Genomic DNA, 26,309 nt, shown 5'->3' on the forward strand with positions numbered 1-26,309 from the left:
CAGCACGCTGTTGGAGGGCTCCCGGTGCTGCAGTCGGTAAGTAGAAAATGTTTTATTTATTGATTTTTAAAAAATTATTTCTTATTAATTTTTTTTGATTGATTTATTAGTTGATTTATTGATGTTTTTATCATTTATTATTGATGATGGCTCTTTATTTGTAAAACTGAAGTGTTTAATGTTTGTAAACTTCCCTTTAAACCCCCCCCTCCCCCATTCCCTACGCCTGATTTGTAACCTACGCCTGATTTTCTAAAGTGTAGACAAGGTTTTTTCGAGCGTACAAAAATCTTCACTTACTCCATTCTAAGTTAGTTTGGAGTAAGTTTTCACTGCCGAAACTTTGAAAACAGGCCTAAGTGGCCGGACACGCCCCATTTTGAAAAAAAAATTCTGTTCCAAAGTGAAACTGTTCTAACTGACTAGAACTGGAGCAAACTAAATGCCGAGAATTCCGATTTCTAAGATACTCCGTTCTACACCAGTTGCTCCAAAAAATCAGGAGCAACTGAGGCCGAAACTTGGGCCCATATAGTTCCCAGTGTTAGCAATGCTCTGATTTTGGTTACGCGTGGGAAGGGTGAGCTTTCTCTTTTAAAGGGGCAGTATTGCTGTGTGAAGGTAATCTATAACATTACACAGATATGTAATGCCCCTATTTAAAAAAGGAGACAGACAAAAAGCAGGAAACTATAGACCAGTTAGCCTAACATCTGTGATTGGGAAAATGTTAGAGTCCATTATTAAAGAAGTAGTAGCAGGACATTTGGAAAAGCAAAATTCGGTCAGGCAGAATCAGCATGGACTTATGAAGGGGAAGTCATGTTTGACAAATTTGCTGGAGTTCTTTGAGGATGTAACACACAGGGTGGATAAAGGGGAACCAGTGGATGTGGTGTATTTGGACTTCCAGAAGGCATTTGACAAGGTGCCACATAAAAGGTTATTGCACAAGATAAAAGTTCACGGGGTTGGGGGTAATATATTAGCATGGTGAGAGGATTGGCTAACTAACAGAAAACAGAGAGTCGGGAAAAATAGTTCATTCTCTGATTGGCAACCAGTAACTAGTGGGGTGCCACAGAGATCAGTGCTGGGACCCCAACTATTTACAATCTATATAAACGGCTTGGAAGAAGGGACTGAGTGTAACGTAGCCAAGTTTGCTGACAATACAAAGATGGGAGGAAAAGCAATGTGTGAGGAGGACAGAAAAAGTCTGTGAAAGGACATAGACAGGCTAAGTGAGTGGCAAAAATTTGGCAGATGGAGTATAATGTTGGAAAGTGTGAGGTCATGCACTTTGGCAGAAAAAAATCAAAGAGCAAGTTATTATTTAAATGGAGAAAGATTGCAAAGTGCCACAGTACAGCAGAAGCTGGGGGTACTTGTGCATGAAACACAAAAGGATAGTATGCAGGTGCAGCAAGTGATCAGGAAGGCCAATGGTATCTTGGCCTTTATTGCAAAGGGGATGGAGTATAAAAGCAGGGAAGTCTTGCTACAGCTATATAAGGTATTGGTAAGGCCACACCCGGAATTCAGCGTGCAGTTTTGGTTTCCACTTACGAAAGGATATACTTGCTTTGGAGGCAGTTCAGAGAAGGTTCATTAGGATGATTCCGGGGATGAGGGGGTTGACTTACGAGGAAAGGTTGAGTAGGTTGGACCTCTACTCACTGGAATTCAGAAGAATGAGAGGTGATTGTATCGAAACGTATAAGATTATGAGGGGGCTTGACAAGGTGGATGCAGAGAGGATGTTTCCACTGATGGGGGGAGACTAGAACTAGAGGGCATGACCTTAGAATAAGGGCCGCCCATTTAAAACAGAGATGAGGAGAAATTTCTTCTCTCAGAATCTGTGGAATTCGCTGCCTCAGAGAGCTGTAGAAGCTGGGACATTGAATAAATTTAAGACAGAAATTTAAGACAGAAATAGACAGTTTCTTAAACGATAAGGTGATAAGGGGTTATGGGGAACGGGCAGGGAAGTGGAGCTGAGTCCATGATCAGATCAGCCATGATCTTATTAAATGGCGGAGCAGGTTCGAGGGGCCGTATGGCCTATTCCTGCTCCTATTTCTTATGTTCTTTATGTGCAATGGAGTTAACCCATCCCAGATTGCATCACTTTTTTGCATTGGGGAAACATTTGGCAACGGTTGCTGTTGCTATATCTATGCAATCCCGGTTTAGCCAGCATGGTGCCATTGGAAATGGATTTGCTTGCGTTTCCTAGTGGTTCATTTGGTAAAGGCAGTGCATTTGATCCTTGGTCTGCGCTGAGTTAGCTGATAGTTATTAGGAATGCTCCAATTGGCTTCAGTGTACCTGAGCTGGGGAGAAGAAAATCATCCAGGGTTTGTGCTCCTCATTACTATCCAGTAACTTCTGGTGGAGAGTGCATGTTTGTGGGCATTGGATGAGGGGAAGGGAAGCTTCAGATAAGTATTGCTAGCATCTTCTGTGTTTATTTCTGATTCCCAGCATTTGCATTTGTAGCTTACAATCTCAGCACTGCTATCTCTGAGTGGAAATGGGATCAAAGATGCACAGCGGCACTAAGTGGGGACAGACACAGCAGAAGCATCTGCCTGTAAGGGTGGGGGGGGGTTGTTCTGGAGAGTAAATTGGATCTTGGTGGACTCTGGCACCTTTATGGTGGCTGCTTCATGACAATACTGGTAGCAGTCTGGGAGCTTACTCTGTCCCAGCCCCTCTTGGCTGCAGGTGTAGGCCTAAACCCCATTAAAGTCATCGTCATTTTGTATCTTTGCACTCTTTTCCTTGGAGAGTGTAATGTATTTGTTTCATGGGTTCTTTGCTTAAGAATTCATAGCAACATTTTGCTATTTAGACGTAGTTGGTTTATTAGCAAAAGGTTTAACAATCACACTGCACATTACCAGTTCATCCACCAGGCTCACAACCACCTGCCTCATCGTGGATCCCTCAAACCCCAACTGGCTGGGGCTTTATTGAGTCTTGTGAACATCATCCAACTGGCTAAGCCACTCCCACAAACCTGTGAGCATACTCTCAGGTGCATACATTACAGAGAGTACTGTGAAGTAGTGGAAGGATTCGCGAGCTGATTAACAGTTTGACAGGCCGCGACGTGAGCATTCCTTCCATCTTGGGATGAGACAGGAGGGTTACATGGGTTCCCACAGTCCAACGATGGGTATCCACACCCACCGGACACGAGTACGAGCTCTCGATGCCACTTGCCTGAACTGTCTAGTGCAGTGTTCAAACTCTGCACCTTCGAACTCAGTGACGGAAATATTGCCACTATGCCAAAGGCTCGCTCCACCCTCATTAAAGTAACATTTGTTTTTAAAGTTAAAAGAAGACTATTATTGAAAAAAATAATATTAAGCAGAGAATGCAGGATGAAAGGATTTGAAATATGCTCACTTGTGACTGAGGTACAACAAATGACACAATCAGAAATAAATCTGTCGATGAAAGTAACCTCCATTTACCATGCCACGTATAGCATCGTTTGACATTGACTTTAGTTGCTTTTCTATCCATGGTGGCCCGTACACTCCGCCAGTGACACCAGAACAGTTCAATGGGGCAAAAATATGAAGTGCGACACCTAATTTCATCTCTAAAGCTGATCCTGAAACAGTCAGGCTGTAGTATTTTTTAGTTGGGTTTACCTTGTTTTCTCCTGTTGTCCTTCCTCCAAGCTTCTGACTTGTGTTTGGGAAATGGTTGTGCTGGTCACATGTGGGGACATCACAACTGAGCTAATCACTGACCTGACTGGGAGTGCTATGGGTGTGAATGCCCAAGACAGGATGAGGCTTGGCTATGCCCAACACCCTATACTGGTCGAATACCTAGGCCACAGCCTGATGTGCCACTTGGGTGATGCACTAGAGAGCCACTAGTTTTAAAGGTGTAAGAGGTCCTGCCTTCAGGACAAGAGAGGCAACAGGTGAAAGCTACAGGAACAAGTGATAAATGAAAAGCTAGATCCCGGTTTTTCACAGTCCATTGACAGTCGTCTGCTTGAGCTATGCTGGGAATGGGATCGACCTTTGGAACGCGAGCAGGGCTTGCACAAACTGGAGTTGGCTGATGAAGGAAGGCCTTGCAGTTAAATACTGTAGGCCTGCAAGAGTGAACGTCCCACAGAAAAGTGGAGTAGTGCACAGCAGTCGTGTGCACCAGCTTAAAAAAAATACCAGGTGAACGAAAGGGTGGGGAAGGAGGACTAGATTGGCATCAAGAACTGTGAATTCCTCAGTAGGATTTCAGTAAAGCATTTTGAAAGGCGTGTGAAATGTTGGCGTTCTGTCCACTTGAATTGTGGAAACCCCAATGCACAATTATAGAATCTGCCTTTCCAAGTGTGGATTTTATTCAGAACAGTTTGAACTGCATATAATACTGGGGTGAAGTACTGGTCATTGCAATCTGTCATCGCAGTGGGAGCCATTGAGGCGACAAATTTAGCATATCAAACATTAAAACAACAGCAACTTGTATTTATATAGCGCCTTTATATCTTGGAGGGTTATGGGGCTGGAGGAGATTACAGAGATAGGCTGGGTGTTGCGCAAACAGCAATTTCGCTAGTCGTGTGACTAGTAGTTGCCTGCGACGGTTCCTGAGTTAAATATCAAATTACACACTGGACAATGACAGTATCGTTAATGCTCATTTAATACAGAAAAAGTACAAGACTGACTACTTGTACTTCTTCTGTATCGGGGAACTATAGTATAAGACTCACTACTTATACTCTATAGTTCCCCATACAAAAGAAGTACAAGAATCATTATTTATACTCCATTTAACTCTGCTTAACTCTGCAGAAAGGCATTCCAAAGGGTGTTCCTTGCCGCTCAAAATACTCTCATAGTTACCCAATACGTCCCGCGTGATCAATCCGGTCCTGACACTGTTCCTTAAAGGGTCACTCCTCTGGTCCCTGCTTCTGTCGAGTGTTGTTCTTGGGTTCTCACTCCGGACTGTCCGAGCTTGTCTATCTTTATACCTTTTTTCCCTCAGTTAACCATATGTGTTGCTATTAATTGCCTGCTTGTTTTTACAAGAAGTACAGTGACATTCTGCTGTTATCGCAACCTGTCTCTTGCCTCCAAGAGTTATTACCAAGTTGTAGTCTTCCTTACCGTTTGTAAATCTTACCTTGATCAATTAATTCTTTCTTACCACCCACTGCTACATAAACATAAGAACATAAGAATTAGGAACAGGAGTAGGCCATCTAGCCCCTCGAGCCTGCTCCGCCATTCAAAAGATCATGGCTGATCTGGCAGTGGACTCAGCTCCACTTACCCGCCCGCTACCCATAACCCTTAATTCCCTTATTGGTTAAAAATCTATCTGTGATTTGAATACATTCAATGAGCTAGCCTCAACTGCTTCCTTGGGCAGAGAATTCCACAGATTCACAACCCTCTGGGAGAAGAAATTCCTTCTCAACTCGGTTTTAAATTGGCTCCCCCCATATTTTGAGGCTGTGCCCCCTAGTTCTAGTCTCCCCGACCAGTGGAAACAACCTCTCTGCCTCTATCTTGTCTATCCCTTTCATTATTTTAAATGTTTCTATAAGATCACCCCTCATCCTTCTGAACTCCAACAAGTAAAGACCCAGTCTACTCAATCTATCATCATAAGGTAACCCCCTCATCTCCGGAATCAGCCTAGTGAATCGTCTCTGTACCCCCTCCAAAGCTAGTATATCCTTCCTAAGTAAGGTGCTCAAAACTGCACACAGTACTCCAGGTTGTCTATGTTTCTATGTGCCACAGATGGTCCTGTTATGGTAATTCCCTCTTGGTCCATTGGCCTACAGTCCGTTATTCCTACACCTGACCTTTTGTTCGGTCATTAGCAATTGCCGGAACTTTGTTAGTTGGCATTCAGTATTTACACACTATCTCTTACCCAGGGTGACTCCTTTGAATTTGGCTTTATTATTCTGCAGCTTCCCTGCTGTTTTACAACTTTACCTCATCCCTTATCTCATTCACCCTGAGATTGGTGCCTGCTTGTTTTTTTTGTGCAACAAAGCTTTAGTTTTTCAGACCCCAGGTCTGAACTAACTTCTTAATCCTTTCTGATATTTCCACATTGGGGCAAGGCAATGGAGGGATTTGAAAACAAGGATGAGAATTTTAGAATCGAATTTTAAAAACAACAACACATAAGGCTGGAGACACACAGCAGGTCAGGCAGCATTCATTGAGAAAAGACCCCTATCGCAGGCCTGTTCCATGGGGTTTCTTAAGTGCTGCTCATAGAAATATAGAAACATAAAAATTTACAGCGCAAAAGAAAGCTATTTCGGCCCATCGTGTCCGCACCAGCCGATAAAGAGCCACATGGCCCTTGGTCAGCAGCCCTAAAGGTTGCATATAAACCTATGAACAATGAACAATGACAGAAAGGCAAAGAGCACCCAACACAACTGCGACACCCCTTATACTGAAACATTCTACACTCCACCCCAACCGGAGCTATGAGATCTCCTGGGAGAGGCAAAAACCAGATTAAAAACCCAGGCCAATTTAGGGAGCAAAAATCTGAGAAAATTCTTCTCCGACTTATCCAGGTGATCAAAACTAGTCCAGGAGATCACCCTGGCCATATTCTATTCCCTGCAGTACATACCATTATATCTGCGCCGTCCAACAAAAGGTCATCCAGTCTAATCCCAATTACCAGCTCTAGGTCCATAACCCTGCAGGTTACTACACTTTAAGTGCCCATCCAACCATCTCTTAAAAGTGGGTGAGGGTTTCTGCATCCACCATTCTTCCAGGCAACGAGTTCCAGATCCCCACAATCCTCTGCGTAAAGAAGCCTCCCCTCAAATCCCCTCTAAACCTTCCACCAACCACCTTAAAGCTATGCCCCCTCGTTATATACCCCTCCACCAATGGAAATAGGCCCTTACTATCCACTATGTCCAGGCCACTCAATATTTTATACACCTCAATGAGGTCTCCTCTCAACCTCCTCTGTTCCAATGAAAACTAACCCAGCCTATCCAATCTGTCCTCATAAGATTCTCCATTCCAGGCAGCATCCTAGTAAATCTCCTCTGAACCCTCTCTAGTGCAATCATGTCCTTCCTACAATATGGTGACCAGAACTGCACGTAGTACTCCAGCTGTGGCCGAACCAAAGTATTATACAATTTAAGCATAACCTCCCTGCTCTTACATTCTATGCCTCGGCCAATAAAGGCAAGCATTCCGTATGCCTTCTTGGCCACCTTATCCACCAGGCCTGTTACTTTCAGGAATCTGTGGACAAGCACTCCAAAGTCCCTTTATTCATCCACACTATTAAGTGGTCTACCGCCTAATGTGTATAGCCTTCCCTTATTAGCCCTCCCAAAGTGCATCACCTCACACTTATCTGAATTAAATTCCATTTGCCACTGCTCTGCCATCTGACCAGTACATTGATATCCTCCTGCAGCCCATGACTTTCCTCTTCATTATCAACCACACAGCCAATTGTAGTGTCATCTGCAAACTTCTTAATCATACCCCCTATATTCAAATCTAAATCGTTGATATATACCACAAGGGACCCAGTACTGAGCCCTGCGGAACCCCACTGGAAACATTCTTCCAGTCACAAAAACATCCATCAATTATTACCCTTTGCTTCCTACCTCCAAGCCAATTTTGGATCCAACTTGCGACTTTGCCCTAGTCTTTAACCTTCATGACCAGTCTTCCAGTTTCGAGGATGGGTTTGCACCTGAAATGTCAACTGTCTCCTGTTTTCTCCACAGATGCTACCTGACCTATGATGCTGCTTTTCATTATTTGTTCACCTGTGTCCCTAAATCCCGTTGCTCTGCTACCCCATTCAGTTTCTTAGTTTCAGGTGTAGGCGATTCTGCACATTTATCTATTATTCTTGGTATCTATGTTAAATTAGTTGAGGGCAGTTCAATCTAATGTCACCCTGTTGGTTCCTTTTTACCCCCTTAAACCACATTCACTTGACTTTTTCACTCTTTTGCAAACACTTTTAACCATTGATTATCCAGAAACTATAATCCTTTATTTTTTCAAGTCATCATCATCATAGGCAGTCCCTCGAAATTGAGGAAGTAAGACTTGCTTTCACTCAATTTTGAAGGGTGGAAGATACCTGCGCGTGAGTTCTTTTAACGTGGGATGGCCATTGCACACCGACTACCACACGGGCTTAGCAGTGGTCTTGGTCCAGTGGCAAGGGGGACCAAGACGACTGGAGACCAAGCTCTGCTGTGTGGGCCGAGATGGTGGGAAATTCAAGGTGTGAAGGGTGAGAGACTTGAGGCAATGCTTCACGCTCCCAGGGATTAGTCCACGGCTGAGGGCAAACACTGCGGCCCCGTTCACATTTTTTTTAGCTCCATCCCGCTCTATCTTTGTTTCTCGGTGAGTCGCAGGAGGAGAGAGGGTGGCTGCCACCATTACACGTACCACGTATCTGCCGCGATTCCACCAGCTGTCTTCGCCTCCACAGTCGAGCACTGGTTGTATCTGCATCAATACCTATGCGGCAAGAGATTGGCCAGTATATTTTAATGTTATGATAGTCTTAACTCCTCATCTTAAATTGCGTCCAGTATTACCATCACCATTGACTCTCATCTTTAACCACCACCACCAACAACTTGCATTTATATAGCAGCTTTAAGAAATAAACATTCCAAAGAACTTTGCACAGAAAAAAGGAGCGCAGGGTATTAGAAGAGGTATTAAGGGACAACGTTGAAGGCATGGTTAATGAAACATAGAAAATAGGTGCAGGAGCAGGCCATTCAGCCCTTCTAGCCTGCACCGCCATTCAATGAGTTCATGGCTGAACATGAAACTTCAGTACCCACTTCCTGCTTTCACGCCATACCCCTTGATCCCCCGAGTAGTAAGGACTTCATCTAACTCCCTTTTGAATATATTTTGTGAATTGGCCTCAACTACTTCCTGTGGTAGAGAATTCCACAGGTTCACCACTCTCTGGGTGAAGAAGTTTCTCCTTATCTCGGTCCTAAATGGCTTACCCCTTATCCTTAGACTGTGACCCCTGGTTCTGGACTTCCCCAACATTGGGAATATTCTTCCTGCATCCAACCTATCCAAACCCGTCAGAATTTTAAACGTTTCTATGAGGTCCCCTCTCACTCTTCTGAACTCCAGTGAATACAAGCCCAGTTGATCCAGTCTTTCTTGATAGGTCAGTCCCACCATCCCGGGAATCAGTCTGGTGAATCTTCGCTGCACTCCCTCAATAGCAAGAATGTCCTTCCTCAAGTTAGGAGACCAAAACTGTACACAATACTCCAGGTGTGACCTCACCAAGGCCCTGTACAACTGTAGCAACACCTCCCTGCCCCTGTACTCAAATCCCCTCGCTATGAAGGCCAACATGCCATTTGCTTTCTTAACCGCCTGCTGTACCTGCATGCCAACCTTCAATGACTGATGTACCATAACACCCAGGTCTCGTTGCACCTTCCCTTTTCCTAATCTGTCACCATTCAGATAATAGTCTGTCTCTCTGTTTTTACCACCAAAGTGGATAACCTCACATTTATCCACATTATACTTCATCTGCCACGCATTTGCCCACTCACCTAACCTATCCAAGTCACTCTGTAGCCTCATAGCATCCTCCTCGCAGCTCACACTGCCACCCAACTTAGTGTCATCCGCAAATTTGGAGATACTGCATTTAATCCCCTCGTCTAAATCATTAATGTACAATGTAAACAGCTGGGGCCCCAGCACAGAACCCTGCGGTACCCCACTAGTCACTGCCTGCCATTCTGAAAAGTACCCATTTACTCCTACTCTTTGCTTCCTGTCTGACAACCAGTTCTCAATCCACGTCAGCACACTACCCCCAATCCCATGTGCTTTAACTTTGCACATTAATCTCCTGTGTGGGACCTTGTCGAAAGCCTTCTGAAAGTCCAAATATACCACATCAACTGGTACTCCTTTGTCCACTTTATTGGAAACATCCTCAAAAAATTCCAGAAGATTTGTCAAGCATGATCTCCCTTTCACAAATCCATGCTGACTTGGACCTATCATGTCACCATTTTCCAAATGCGCTGCAATGACATCCTTAATAATTGATTCCATCATTTTACCCACTACTGAGGTCAGGCTGACCGGTCTATAATTCCCTGCTTTCTCTCGCCCTCCTTTTTTAAAAAGTGGGGTTACATTGGCTACCCTCCACTCGATAGGAACTGATCCAGAGTCAATGGAATGTTGGAAAATGACTGTCAATGCATCCGCTATTTCCAAGGCCACCTCCTTAAGTACTCTGGGATGCAGTCCATCAGGCCCTGGGGATTTATCGGCCTTCAATCCCATCAATTTCCCCAACACAATTTCCCAACGAATAAAGATTTCCCTCAGTTCCTCCTCCTTAATAGACCCTCTGACCACTTTTATATCCGGAAGGTTGTTTGTGTCCTCCTTAGTGAATACTGAACCAAAGTACTTGTTCAATTGTTCTGCCATTTCTTTGTTCCCCGTTATGACTTCCCCTGATTCTGACTGCAGGGGACCTACGTTTGTCTTTACTACCTTTTTCTCTTTATATACCTATAGAAACTTTTGCAATCCGCCTTAATGTTCCCTGCAAGCTTCTTCTCGTACTCCATTTTCCCTGCCCTAATCAAACCCTTTGTCCTCCTCTGCTGAGTTCTAAATTTCTCCCAGTCCCCAGGTTCGCTGCTATTTCTGGCCAATTTGTATGCCATTTCCTTGGCTTTAATACTATCCCTGATTTCCCTAGATAGCCACGGTTGAGCCACCTTCCCTTTTTTATTTTTACGCCAGACAGGAATGTACAATTGTTGTAATTCATCCATGCGGTCTCTAAATGTCTGCCATTGCCCATCCACAGTCAACCCCTTAAGTATCATTAGCCAATCTATCTTAGCCAATTCATGCCTCATACCTTCAAAGTTACCCTTCTTTAAGTTCTGGACCATGGTCTCTGAATTAACTGTTTCATTCTCCATCCTAATGCAGAATTCCACCATATTATGGTCACTCTTCCCCAAGGGGCCTCGCACAATGAGATTGCTAATTAATCCTCTCTCATTACACAACACCCAGTCTAAGATGGCCTCCCCCCTAGTTGGTTCCTCGACATATTGGTCTAGAAAACCATCCCTTATGCATTCCAGGAAATCCTCCTCCACCGTATTGCTTCCAGTTTGGCTAGCCCAATCTATGTGCATATTAAAGTCACCCATTATAACTGCTGCACCTTTATTGCATGCACTCCTAATTTCTTGTTTGATGCCCTCCCCAACATCACTACTACTGTTTGGAGGTCTGTACATAACTCCCACTAACGATTTTTGCCCTTTAGTGTTCTGCAGCTCTACCCATATAGATTCCACATCATCCAAGCTAATGTCTTTCCTAACTATTGCATTAATCTCCTCTTTAACCAGCAATGCTACCTCACCTCCTTTTCCTTTTATTCTATCCTTCCTGAATGTTGAATACCCCTGGATGTTGAGTTCCCAGCCCTGATCATCCTGGAGCCACGTCTCCGTAATCCCAATCACATCATATTTGTTAACATCTATTTGCACAGTTAATTCATCCACCTTATTGCGGATACTCCTTGCATTAAGACACAAAGCCTTCAGGCTTGCTTTTTTAACACCCTTTGTCCTTCTAGAATTTTGCTGTACAGTGGCCCTTTTTGTTCTTTGCCTTGGGTTTCTCTGCCCTCCACTTTTCCTCATCTCCTTTCTGTCTTTTGCTTTTGCCTCATTTTTGTCTCCCTCTGTCTCCCTGCATAGGTTCCCATTCCCCTGCAATATTAGTTTAACTCCTCCCCAACAGCACTAGCAAACACTCCCCCTAGGACATTGGTTCCGGACCTGCCCAGGTGCAGACCGTCCAGTTTGTACTGGTCCCACCTCCCCCAGAACCCGTTCCAATGCCCCAAGAATTTGAATCCCTCCCTGCTGCACCACTGTTCAAGCCATGTATTCATCTGCGCTATCCTGCGATTCCTACTCTGACTAGCACGTGGCACTGGTAGCAATCCCGAGATTACTACTTTTGAGGTCCTACTTTTTAATTTAGCTCCTAGCTCCTTAAATTCTTTTCGTAGGACCTCATCCCTTTTTTTACCTATGTCGTTGGTACCAATGTGCACCACGACAACTGGCTGTTCTCCCTCCCATTTCAGAATGTCCTGCACCCGCTCCGAGACATCCTTGACCCTTGCACCAGGGAGGCAACATACCATCCTGGAGTCTCGGTGCGTCCGCAGAAACGCCTATCTATTCCCCTCACCATCGAATCCCCTATCACTATCGCGCTCCCACTCTTTTTCCTGCCCTCCTTTGCAGCAGAGCCACCTACGGTGACATGAACTTGGCTGCTGCTGCCCTCCCCTGATGAGTCATCCTCCCCAACAGTACTCAAAGCAGGGGGATGACCACAGGGGACCCCTGCACTATCTTTCTTGCACTGCTCTTCCTGCTGGTCTTCCATTCCCTATCTGGCTGTGGACCCTTCTCCTGCGGTAAGACCAACTCACTACACGTGATACTCACGTCATTCTCAGCATCGTGGATGCTCCAGAGTGAATCCACCCTCAGCTCCAATTCCGCAACGCGGACCGTCAAGAGCTCGAGGCGGATACACTTCCCACACACGTAGCGCCCAGGGACACCGGAAGTGTCCCCGAGTTCCCACATGGTACAGGAGGAGCATATCACATGGCCGAGCTCTCCTGCCATGTCTTAATACCCTTAAATTGGTAATAACAATGTTGCAGTTCACTTACTGATATAAAAAAGAAAAGAAAAGCTACTCACCAATCACCAGCCAATCACTTACCACATTGGCTGTGACGTCACTTTTTGATTACTTTCTACTTCTATTTTGCTTTCTCTCCCGCTGTAGCTGCACCGGTACGCCTTTATAGGTCGCTCCCCTCTCACCAACTGCCGCTGGCTCTCGATCTCCCGCTGGGCCTTTATAGGTCGCTCCCCTCTCACCAACTGCCGCTGGCTCTCGATCTCCCGCTGGGCCTTTATAGGTCGCTCCCCTCTCACCAACTGCCGCTGGCTCTCGATCTCCCGCTGGGCTTTTGATAGGTCGCTTCCCTCTCACCAACTGCCGCTGGCTCTCGATCTCCCGCTGGGCTTTTGATAGGTCGCTCCCCTCTCACAAACTGCCGCTGGCTCTCGATCTCCCGCTGGGCTTTTGATAGGTCGCTCCCCTCTCACCAACTAATGAGAAAGCTTTTCAGGAGGCTTTTGAAAGTGAAAACAGATATAGTGAGGGTTTAGGGAGAGTCTTCCAGAATAAAGGGCCAAGATAGCTGCAGGCTCAACCTCTGATGGTGGAATTGAGGTTGTAGAGGAGGCCAGAATTGGAGGAAAGGAGGGTGCAATTTAGGACATATGATTGGAGGAGATTACAAAGATAAAGTGGGGTGAAGATGTGCAGGGATTTGTGAACAAGGATGAGGATTTTGAATTCAATGCATTGAGGTTAGTAGTCAAGAGAGATTGGTGAGGATAGGAGTATGAAGCAATTGGGACTTAGTGCAGGATAGGATTTGAATACCAGTATTTCGCCGTGGTATTACACAGTTCAAATGGCTCCAGATACAATTTAGAAGGGCAAAATCTATAATTGTACTGCTGGTGTTTTGTACAGTTCAAATTCTAGATCCAGCACTGCAATGTCCTATATTGCTCAATTTACCCCTGTACGCTTGATCGTGTCCTAGTGACTGGTTGTAGAAAAGTATGTCGTGCTATGGGCCAAAGAGTGGTGCATGGGTTCAATGAGGCCTAAAGAGAGGGGACAATCTTTTTTAAGGGGCAGGTGGGGGGGGGGGGGGGGGGGAAGAGAAAATGGGTACAAATCTGTATAGCAAAAATGTCTCGTTGCACATTGCTTCCTGCATTAGTAATCTGTGAAATGTAAACCACCAGGCTACTGTAGCTTGTAAACAATTGTAATGACTTTTTAAAAAAGCGTTGTCACTTTCTTTTCTTATGCGTCTTGTAGATGATTGGACAGAGACAGACCGAAAACGAGGTATTGTACTTTGTTCCATTTAGCTGCGTAGTTGCACACTGTGCTAATCCACCTCACCTGTCCTTCTAAATTGGCACATAGCATCGCAGAAAAACATTACCCCTCAGCCCTGGACTTTCTCCTTTTTGTTTCAGAGCAAGGGGACAGGGCTGATGGTCACGAGAAAGCAAATCTTTTTTTCCATTCAGCTTTGAAAGTAGAATAGAATTAAAGCACAAATCACACCAGAGAGCTACAGCACAGGGGAATCCATGGCCATCTGCCTTTCCCTCATCAGTGAGGGGCTTTGGTAAGGTCCACTGATCTCTATGGGGCAACACTGGGAGCCATGGTGGCTTTATGGAATAACACCACAGCATCATCTAGAAATGGGCTCCTGAAACAAAACCTCATGCCCACGCGATTGGTGAAGGTGCATCTTTAGAAGCAAGGCTGGCTTGTTGATGCTTGGACATACATAAAGAAAACCAGAATATGTGACATTAGCCAAATGAAAGTGTGCATTAGATCCTTTGGAGTTATTGATAAGGAGCCGGCTCACTGCATGCCTGTATACTGAAACTATAAATGCAAAAATAGAAGGAATGGATGATAAAGCGGTGGGATTTCTGATCCATCTAATCTCACCAGAGATGAAAGTGAGGAGGCGGGAGCTTGGAGCAGCGCGAGTCCGGGGTCGGCGAGAGGCCTATAAAGGCCAGCGGGAGCTCGGAGCAGTCAGTCGAGGAGGCGGGAGCTCGGAGCAGCGCGAGTCCGGGGTCAGTGAGAGGCCTATAAAGGCCAGCGGGAGCTCGGAGCAGTCAGTCGAGGAGGCGGGAGCTCGGAGCAGCGCGAGTCCGGGGTCGGCGAGAGGCCTATAAAGGCCAGCGGGAGCTCGGAGCAGCGTGAGTCCGGGGTCAGTGAGAGGCCTATAAAGGCCAGCGGGAGCTCGGAGCAGCGTGAGTCCGGGGTCAGTGAGAGGCCTATAAAGGCCAGCGGGAGCTCGGAGCAGCGCGAGTCCGGGGTCGGTGAGAGGCGTACCGGTGCAGCTACAGGGAGAAGGCAAAAAAACAAAGGTGACGTCACAGCCTAGGGGGTAAGTGATTGGCTGGTGATTGGTGAGTAGTTTTTCTTTTTCTTCTTATATTGGTCAGTAACTTTTAACATTGTTATTACCAGTTTAAGTGTATCTAAGGGTTAAGACATGGCAGGAGAGCTCGGTCGGGTGTTATGCTCCTCCTGTACCATGTGGGAACTCAGGGACGCTTCCGGTGTCCCTGACGACTATGTGTGCGGGAAGTGTATCCGCCTCCAGCTCCTGACGGTCCGCGTTACGGAATTGGAGCTGAAGGTGGATTCACTCTGGAGCATCCACGATGCTGAGAATGACGTGAGTATCACGTGTAGTGAGTTGGTCTTACCGCAGGGAAAGGGTCCACAGCCAGATAGGGAATGGAAGACCAGCAGGAAGAGTAGAGCAAGGAAGGTAGTGCAGGGGTCCCCTGCGGTCATCCCCCTGCAAAACAGATACACCGCTTTGGGTACTGTTGAGGGGAATGACTCATCAGGGGAGGGCAGCAGCAGCCAAGTTCATGGCACCGTGGCTGGCTCTGCTGCACAGGAGGGCAAGAAAAAGAGTGGGAGAGCGATAGTGATAGGGGATTCAATTGTGAGGGGAATAGATAGGCGTTTCTGCAGCCGCAACCGAGACTCCAGGATGGTATGTTGCCTCCCTGGTGCAAGGGTCAAGGATGTCTCGGAGCGGGTGCAGGACATTCTGAAATGGGAGGGAGAACAGCCAGTTGTCGTGGTGCACATTGGTACCAACGACATAGGCAAAAAAAGGGATGAGGTCCTACGAAACGAATTTAAGGAGCTAGGAGCTAAATTAAAAAGTAGGACCTCAAAAGTAGTAATCTCGGGATTGCTACCAGTGCCACGTGATAGTCAGAGTAGGAATCGCAGGATAGCGCAGATGAATACGTGGCTTGAGCAGTGGTGCAGCAGGGAGGGATTCAAATTCCTGGGGCATTGGGACCGGTTCTGGGGGAGGTGGGACCAGTACAAACCGGACGGTCTGCACCTGGGCAGGACTGGAACCAATGTCCTCGGGGGAGTGTTTGCTAGTGCTGTTGGGGAGGATTTAAACTAATATGGCAGGGGGATGGGAACCAATGCAGGGAGACAGAGGGAAACAAAAAGGAGCCAAAAGCAAAAGACAGAAAGGAGATGAGGAAAAGTGTAGGGCAGAGAAACCCAAGGCAAAGAACAAAAAGGGCCACTGTACAGCAAAATTCTAAAAGGACAAAGGGTGTTAATAAAACAAGCCTGAAGGCTTTGTGTCTTAATGCAAGGAGTATCCGCAATAAGGTGGATGAATTAATTGTGCAAATAGATGTTAACAAATATGATGTGATTGGGATTACGGAGACGTGGCTCCAGGATGATCAGGGCTGGGAACTCAACATTCAGGGGTATTCAACATTCAGGAAGGATAGAATAAAAGGAAAAGGAGGTGGGGTAGCATTGCTGGTTAAAGAGGAGATTAATGCAATAGTTAGGAAAGACATTAGCTTGGATGATGTGGAATCTATATGGGTAGAGCTGCAGAACACCAAAGGGCAAAAAACGTTAGTAGGAGTTGTGTACAGACCTCCAAACAGTAATAGGGATGTTGGGGAGGGCATCAAACAGGAAATTAGGGGTGCATGCAATAAAGGTGTAGCAGTTATAATGGGTGACTTTAATATGCACATAGATTGGGCTAGCCAAACTGGAAGCAATACGGTGGAGGAGGATTTCCTGGAGTGCATAAGGGATGGTTTTCTAGACCAATATGTTGAGGAACCAACTAGGGGGGAGGCCATCTTAGACTGGGTGTTGTGTAATGAGAGAGGATTAATTAGCAATCTCATTGTGCGAGGCCCCTTGGGGAAGAGTGACCATAATATGGTGGAATTCTGCATTAGGATGGAGAATGAAACAGTAAATTCAGAGACCATGGTCCAGAACTTAAAGAAGGGTAACTTTGAAGGTATGAGGCGAGAATTGGCTAGGATAGATTGGCGAATGATACTTAGGGGGTTGACTGTGGATGGGCAATGGCAGACATTTAGAGACCGCATGGATGAAGTACAACAATTGTACATTCCTGTCTGGCGTAAAAATAAAAAGGGGAAGGTGGCTCAACCGTGGCTATCTAGGGAAATCAGGGATAGTATTAAAGCCAAGGAAGTGGCATACAAATTGGCCAGAAATAGCAGCGAACCTGGGGACTGGGAGAAATTTAGAACTCAGCAGAGGAGGACAAAGGGTTTGATTAGGACAGGGAAAATGGAGTACGAGAAGAAGCTTGCAGGGAACATTAAGGCGGATTGCAAAAGTTTCTATAGGTATGTAAAGAGAAAAAGGTTGGTGAAGACAAACGTAGGTCCCCTGCAGTCAGAATCAGGGGAAGTCATAACGGGGAACAAAGAAATGGCGGATCAATTGAACAAGTACTTTGGTTCGGTATTCACTAAGGAGGATACAAACAACCTTCCGGATATAAAAGGGGTCAGAGGGTCTAGTAAGGAAGAGGAACTGAGGGAAATCTTTATTAGTCGGGAAATTGTGTTGGGGAAATTGATGGGATTGAAGGCAGATAAATCCCCAGGGCCTGATGGCCTGCATCCTAGAGTACTTAAGGAGGTGGCCTTGGAAATAGCGGATGCATTGACAGTCATTTTCCAACATTCCATTGACTCTGGATCAGTTCCTATGGAGTGGAGGGTAGCCAATGTAACCCCACTTTTTAAAAAAGGAGGGAGAGAGAAAACAGGGAATTATAGACCGGTCAGCCTGACCTCAGTAGTGGGTAAAATGATGGAATCAATTATTAAGGATGTCATAGCAGTGCATCTGGAAAATGGTGACATGATAGGTCCAAGTCAGCATGGATTTGTGAAAGGGAAATCATGCTTGACAAATCTTCTGGAATTTTTTGAGGATGTTTCCAGTAAAGTGGACAAAGGAGAACCAGTTGATGTGGTATATTTGGACTTTCAGAAGGCTTTCGACAAGGTCCCACACAAGAGATTAATGTGCAAAGTTAAAGCACATGGGATTGGGGGTAGTGTGCTGACGTGGATTGAGAACTGGTTGTCAGACAGGAAGCAAAGAGTAGGAGTAAACGGGTACTTTTCAGAATGGCAGGCAGTGACTAGTGGAGTGCCGCAAGGTTCTGTGCTGGGGCCCCAGCTGTTTACATTGTACATTAATGATTTAGACGAGGGGATTAAATGCAGTATCTCCAAATTTGCGGATGATACTAAGTTGGGTGGCAGTGTGAGCTGCGAGGAGGATGCTATTAGGCTGCAGAGTGACTTGGATAGGTTAGGTGAGTGGGCAAATGCATGGCAGATGAAGTATAATGTGGATAAATGTGAGGTTATCCACTTTGGTGGTAAAAACAGAGAGACAGACTATTATCTGAATGGTGACAGATTAGGAAAAGGGAAGGTGCAACGAGACCTGGGTGTCATGGTACATCAGTCATTGAAGGTTGGCATGCAGGTACAGCAGGCGGTTAAGAAAGCAAATGGCATGTTGGCCTTCATAGCGAGGGGATTTGAATACAGGGGCAGGGAGGTGTTGCTACAGTTGTACAGGGCCTTGGTGAGGCCACACCTGGAGTATTGTGTACAGTTTTGGTCTCCTAACTTGAGGAAGGACATTCTTGCTATTGAGGGAGTGCAGCGAAGGTTCACCAGACTGATTCCCGGGATGGCGGGACTGACCTATCAAGAAAGATTGGATCAATTGGGCTTGTATTCACTGGAGTTCAGAAGAATGAGAGGGGACCTCATAGAAACGTTTAAAATTCTGACGGGTTTAGACAGGTTAGATGCAGAAAGAATGTTCCCAATGTTGGGGAAGTCCAGAACCAGGGGTCACAGTCTGAGGATAAGGGGTAAGCCATTTAGGACCGAGATGAGGAGAAACTTCTTCACCCAGAGAGTGGTGAACCTGTGGAATTCTCTACCACAGAAAGTAGTTGAGGCCAATTCACTAAATATATTCAAAAGGGAGTTAGATGAAGTCCTTACTACTCGGGGGATCAAGGGTTATGGCGAGAAAGCAGGAAGGGGGTACTGAAGTTTCATGTTCAGCCATGAACTCATTGAATGGCGGTGCAGGCTAGAAGGGCTGAATGGCCTGCTCCTGCACCTATTTTCTATGTTTCTATGAGGGAAAAATTACTTTTGCTATTAAACATTTTTTCAAGCTCCTGCACCCCCTTCCCAAAGCTTCAAGCTTAAATGTAAAGAGTGGCGTTTGCAGTACTGAAGTGCCACGGCTGGATGCCCCTCATGTATTTCTTTACAAAGCATGTTGCAGATGCCTGGTGTAATCTTGGTCCTTTCAGCTCATGCCCCTCTCTGTTCTGTTCCTTTGTGATCCTGGGGTATTCCTTCAGTGGGGATAACAATTTGTGGAATGGGACCTTCCATAACACTTGTCTTTATTTCCAAGAGTGCAAAAAGGAATCTTTTCCTTTCTTCTCTCTCCCCAAAAGTGTGTTGCACAAATATTGTAAAACTGGTGTGTAATAATGTATGTATAAATGGACAAGTAACCTTTCCCTCCTGTGCAGGTACACATTGCAGCCTTGTGAAAATGCCAATAATTATGGACAGCCTCCAGGGCTGAGACTTCATGCAGGGAATTAGTAACCGAGGGAAACAACTGATCTTAATCATGGCTGAGTGATATATTGTGACGAGGGCAGAACTGTCCAAATGTGATGAGATCAAGTCAAGATCATTTCATTTTCAGGTATCAGTATCACACTGCTGGGCCACAATCCACATCTCCCAAAGATTCATAGAATCATAGAAAAATTACGACACAGAAGGAGGTCATTCGGCCCATCGTGTCCGTGCTACCCAGCCTAATCCCACCTTCCAGCACTAGGTCCGTAGCCCTGTAGATTACGGTTCTTTAAGTGCACATCCAAGTACTTTTTAAATGCGATGAGGGTTTCTGCCTCTACCACCCTTTCAGGCAGTGAATTCCAGACCCCCACAACCCTCTGGGTGAAGAAATATTACCTTATCTCCCTTTTAATCCTTCTACCAACTACTTTAAATCTATGCCTCCTGGTTATTGACCCCTCTGCTAAGGGAAATAGGTCCTTCCTATCCACTCTAGCTAAGCCCAACATAATTTTATATACTTCAATTAAATCTCCCCTCAGCCTCCTTTGTTCCAAGGAAAACAACCCCAGCCTATCCAATCTTTCCTCATAGCTAAAGCTTTCCAGTCCTAGCAACATCATCGAAAATCTTCTCTGCACCCTTTCTAGTGCAATCACATCCTTCCTGTAATGTGGTGACCAGAACTGTGCACGCACTACTCAAGATTCTGAAAATGAGGAGACTGATTCTTTGCCAGGAGCCACTGTTCAACATAAATGCTGCCAAAATGTAACTTGTTGCCCCAATAATTCTGCTTGCATGCGCATAAGGCAGGCAGCACTGCACTGATTTGTCAGAAGATCGGAATTCTTTTTGATGAGTATCGGTACAAGTGGAACATCTGTTATAGGTTAACAAGGAGTAAAATGCTTCTGAGAATGAGAAATGGTGACATTTTCACACCCTTGTATTATTTTATTCGTCATCCTCGACTCCGAGAGACTGCTTATGATGATTATTTTATTCAAAGTACGATTGAAATCTTTTAGCGAGGTTGGTGTGCACACAGCCTAGTCTCTGGTTTACGCTGAGTTAGTTGATCTCAGCCACAGCCGCTTTGCTCCAATTGGCTTCAGTGCCCTTGAGATAGGAATGGGAAAAATCGGGCTGAGTGCCTGATCCTGACTGGTGTCGGGATGGCCGGGAGGTGGAGCTTGGTGGCGGGTGGGGGGGCGGTGGGGCCTTGTGTCGGGGCGGAGGGAGGTGGGGGTGGGCAGTGGGGTCTGTGTTGAGAGGGGGGGGGGCCGGCAGTGGGGTCTGTGTCGGGGGGCGGGGGTCAGTGGGGCACTGTGTCGAGGGGGGGGGTGCAGTGTGGCCCTGTGTCGGTAATGGGGGGGGCAGTGGGGCCTGTGTGGGGGCACGGGCGGTGGGGGCCTGTGTCGGGGGGTGGGGGAGTGTGCGGTGGGGCCTTGTGTCGGGGCGGGCAGTGGGTCTGTGTTGGGGAGGGAGGGGGGGCCCCGGTGTCGGGGGGGGGGGGGGGGCGCAGGCAGTGGGGCCCTGTTTTTGGGTGGGGACGGTGGGGCCTTGTGTTGGGGCAGGGGGAGGGGGGGCGGGCAGTGGGACCCTGTGTCGGGGGGGCATGGAGGCAGTGGGGCCCTGTGTCGGGGTGGGGGGTCGGTGGGGCCTTGTGTCGGAGCGGGGAGAGGGAGGGTGGGCAGTGGGGTCTGTGTTGGGGGGGAGGGTGGTCGGGGGCGGGCAGTGAGGTCTGTGTCAGGGGACAGTGGGGCCCTGTGTCGAGGGAGGGGGTTGGTCGGGCCCTGTGTCGTGGGGAGGGGGGCGGTGGGGCCCTATGTCGAGGAGGGGGGCGGGGGGCCTGTGTCGGGGGAGGGACGGGCAGTGGGGCACTGTGTTGGGGGAGGGGGCGCGATGGGGCAATGTGTCGGGGGGAACCGCAGTGAGGCCCTGTGTCGAGAGGAGGGTGGGGTGCGGTCGGTGGGGCCCTTTGTCAGGTCGGGGGCAGGCCGACAGTGCGGGCCTGTAAAGGGGGCGGGCGGTCAGTCTGTCTGTTCCAGAATAGAAGGCTTTTTGCGTGAGCTACCGGGTCCTGTTGCCTCCAGATGCATTTTATTTAATTCATCCTTGTGATATTTTCCAAGCAAAAACAACTTTGAATTAACAAATGGGGGCCGAAATTCAGGCATGCCAGAAACCTGGCGCACCTACAGTTTCTTACCTGTTTTTACCGTCGCATGGGATGATGTCGCCTCCTGATCGACATTCAGGTGTTTGTCGTTTTTTTTTTCGACAAGACGGGAAGTCGGTCATAATGGGGGCGGAAGTGCGGCGGTAAGTGCTGGTGAGGGGCGGATGTTGGGGCGGGATCGAGTCTCGCCGTTATCACTCAGCGATGGAGCGGTGTTGACGTTAGTACACGTGTGCGTCACCATATCTCTCCCCTCAATTAAAGGGGAGAGAATCGGCGATTCTGTTGATCCGGCCACTGGGCCACCGGGGAGGGTTTCGGCCGGGTCAGCGGCCTGGCACCCAAGAGGGGGTCCAGGCTGCCTTTTGGCGGCCCGGCCGAACCCGGGGCAATAAGTGGCCGGTCAATCTGGGAAGTTGGCCGGCAAAAATTTTAAAATGGTGGCCGCGGCAGTGCGCCCTCCCCTTGAAGGGCCGCCGTGCTGCTGTGCCACACACACACAGAAAAAGCAATCGGGGACACTGTGTGGTGGAGCAAAGATTTTTGTAGGTAAATTTGGGGCAGAGTGTGCTGGAGACGCGGGAGATCGGCGGTGCGCGCTTTGATGACACGCTTGCGGCGGTCGGCAGCAGTGGGGTGGAACTGGGGACAGGCCGAAAAATCCCCGAGCTGAATTTGGGTCGTTGCGGCCAATGGACTGCAACACAGCGGCCACTTGATTCCGCCGCATGGCTGCCACAAACCGGCAGTAACGGACCTTATCCAGACCCTGAATTTTGGCCCCATGGGCTGTAGCACGTTACACAGCTATAACGCTGGGTGGAGAAGTGGCACGGTTGATAAGGAAAAGACACAACAGCTATCAAAAGCATGGATATAATGGGAGATGTTAGTAATCAGTGATGATAGGAATAACACAGCAATAATTGCCAACGGCTTTCAACCAGGATTTCAAAATGAACAAATGGAGAGTTGTACAGCCAGGAATAGAGAGGTTGCAGGAAATTGTGTGGTGTGAGAATCCTGGGGGAGTATTGTTATCACAGAGATAAAGTGGTCAGACCTGGGACAAGAAGAAGGGAGTTGTGAACGTACAAGCAACTTCATAAAGGTAATCAGTGACTGCATCTGAATACAGCAGGTAAAGCAGGATACGCAGACATGTATTTATATGTTTACAACAGATTTATTGGCCCTGATCTTGCTGCCAGTGACGGCAGCAGTGGGGCGGAACTGGGGACAGGCCGAAAAATCCCCGAGCTGAATTTGGGACATGCCGGCCAATGGACTGCAACCGGCGGCCACTCGATTTCGCCGCATGGCCGCCGCAAAACGGCGGTAACGGGCCTTATCCAGACCCTGAATTTCGGCTCCATGGACTGTAGCACGTTACACAGCTATAAAGCTGGGTGGAGAAGGAAAGGCATTCACCATTCACTACACTGACAGCTGCCCACAGACACGAGCTTTTGAGTGGAAACTTGCTGTCATTGGGCATCCGAACCATCACGGCTCCCTCTAAGCGGATCTGTGACGTTTGTGAACAGGGAAAGCAACAGCATGGCTCTTCATCCAATCAGATTGAAGAATCCTCACTGAGACATGCAGAGTCTAAACCAGGAAGTATAAATTAGATTTAAATCATGTTGCCCTCCAAGGCACATACCATCCTGACTTGGAAGTATATTGCTGTTCCTTCATCGTCGCTGTGTCAAAATCCTGGAACTCCCTCCCTAACAGCACTTTGGGAGTACCTTCACCACACGGACTGCAGCGGTTCAAGAAGGCAGCTCACTATCACCTTCTCTGGTGCTTTTAAGAATGGGTAATAAAGGCTGGCTTGGCCAAGCGCTTCTCGGCCTTTTGGCTAAGATCATGCGTAACTGACCTGACCAGCCACCATGACCTCCGGGTGGTTTCTCCCTGGTCAGGAAGGTATATGCTTGCTTTTTTGGAAACAGGAGGTGGGTGGGGTGGCTTGACCCATCCACCTCCACGGAGGTGTGTGGGGTGGCTTGACCCATCCACCTCCATGGCACGAACCTGGTATTGCAGTACTTCCAGGAACGGTGCAGTGGCTCTAGGCCTTTTGGCTAAGAGCATTGGCGCAGAGTGATCCTTGGCATGTGCAAGGTGACCTCTGGCGTTTGTGATTTGACAAAGAATTGGAACGATTGGCTACGAATTTAAATAAAAAAAAAATAAAATAAAGGCTGGCCTTGCTAGCGATGCCCATATCCCAAGAATGAAGTTTATTTTTAATTTAAAAGTCAAAATGCGTTGTGCTGCTGTGGGATCAGTCTTGGCTGTTGTTAATACTGTGCATCTTCACAGGCATTGAAACATAAGGTCACCTAAATAAGAACATAAGAAATAGGAGCAGGTGTAGGCCATAAGGGCCCTCGCGCCTGCTCCGCCATTTAAAACGATCATGGCTGATCCGATCATGGACTCAGGTCTACTTCCCTGCCCGCTCCCCATAACCCCTTCTTCCCTTATCGTTTAAGAAACTGTCTATTTCTGTCTTAAATTTATTCAGTGTCCCTTCCACAGCTCTCTGAGGCAGTGAATTCCACAGATTTACAACCCCCTTAGAGTAGAAATTTCTCCTCATCTCAGTTTTAAATGGGCGGCCCCTTATTCTAAGATTATACCCTCTAGTTCTAGTCTCCCCTATCAGTGGAAACATCCTCTCTGCGTCCATCTTGTCAAGCCCCCTCATAATCTTAAACGTTTCGATAAGATCACCTCTCATTCTTCTGAATTCCAATGAGTAGAGGCCCAACCTACTCAACCTTTCCTCATAAGTCAACCCTCTCATCCCCGGAATCAACCTTGTGAACTTTCTCTGAACTGCCTCCAAAGCAAGTATATCCTTTCATAAATTTGGAAACCAAAACTGCACGCAGTATTACAGGTGTGGCCTCACCAATACCCTGTACAACTGTAGCATGGCCTTCCTGATCACTTGCTGTACCTGCATACTATCCTTTTGTCTTTCATGCACAAGTACCCCCAGGTCCCGCTGTACTGCAGAGTGCCAAAGTGCATGACCTCACACTTTCCAATTTTATACTCCACCTGCCAAATTTTTGCCCACTCACTTAGCCTGTCTATGTCCTTTTGCAGATTTTTTGTGTCCTCCTCACATCTTTTCCTCCCATCTTTATATCGTCAGCAAACTTGGCTACGTTACACTCAGTCCCTTCTTCCAAGTTGTTTATATATATTGTAAATAGTTGGGGTCTTAGCACTGATCCCTGTGGCACCCCACTGGTTACTAATTGCCAATCTGAGAATGAATCATTTATCCCGACTCTGTTTTCTGTTCATTAGCCAATCCTCTATCCATGCTAATATATTACCCCCAACCCCGTGAACTTTTATCTTGTGCAATAACCTTTTATGTGGCACCTTGTCAAATGCCTTCTGGAAGTCCAAATACACCACATCCACTGGTTCCCCTTTATCCATCCTGTTCGTTACATCCTCAAAGAATTCCAGCAAATTTGACAAACATGACTTCCCCTTCATAAATCCATGCTGACTCTGCCTGACCGAATTTTGCTTTTCCAAATGTCCTGTTACTGCTTCTTTAATAATGGACTCCAACATCTTCCCAACCACAGATGTTAGGCTAACTGGTCTATAGTTTCCTGCTTTTTGTCTGCCTCCTTTTTTAAATAGGGGTGTTACATTTGCAGTTTCCAATCTGCTGGGACCTCCGCAGAATCCAGGGAATTTTGCTAAATTACAACCAATGCATTCACAATCCCTGATGCTCCTTCTCTTAAGACCCGAGGATGCAAGCCTTCAGGTCCAGGGGATTTATCTGCCTTTAGTCCCATTATCTTTCTGAGCACCGCCTCCTTAGTGATTGTGATTGTGTTAATTCCTCTCCCCCCTATAGCCCCATGACTATTCACTGTTGGGATATTGTTAGTGTCCTCTACCGTAAAGACTGATACAAAATATTTGTTCAAATCATGCAATCCCACTGACCACTCTAACAATACTTGAGGAGCTGCATGAGATACCACCTCCATTTAACAATTCATTTTAAAAATGTATTAACTTGTTCTCTGGTATTCTCAACTTGTGGTATGAGTTGCATAATGCACTGTTTTCACTATTAAGGATAATTATCTTTATGTATAGTTATTGTTTTTTTTGTACTTATCAAATTGAGGGCATTAATGCCAGGAAATGGAACTTTTTATCTCCGGCGAAATTGCTCCTTGCCCTGATTGAGGGCAGTAACCTTCCAGGGCCGGGACTTTTATCACCTAGCCCAGAATCCTGCCCCCGACATGGAATTGGGCCATGTGCCTCTCAAAGGAAGCG

The 26,309-nt window shown here is 46.8% G+C and overlaps 1 protein-coding gene and 1 pseudogene across 1 annotated transcript in view; both read left to right on the top strand.

The window, feature by feature from the left end:
- oscp1b (organic solute carrier partner 1b) overlaps window positions 1-26,309 on the top strand; it is a 97,432-nt gene that overhangs the window by 27,947 nt on the left and 43,176 nt on the right. The window lies entirely within an intron of this gene.
- On the top strand, window positions 23,813-24,045 carry LOC139280338 (U2 spliceosomal RNA; annotated as a pseudogene).

This window comes from Pristiophorus japonicus, chromosome 14, assembly GCF_044704955.1.
Source record: "Pristiophorus japonicus isolate sPriJap1 chromosome 14, sPriJap1.hap1, whole genome shotgun sequence".
NCBI classification, from domain to species: domain Eukaryota; kingdom Metazoa; phylum Chordata; class Chondrichthyes; family Pristiophoridae; genus Pristiophorus; species Pristiophorus japonicus.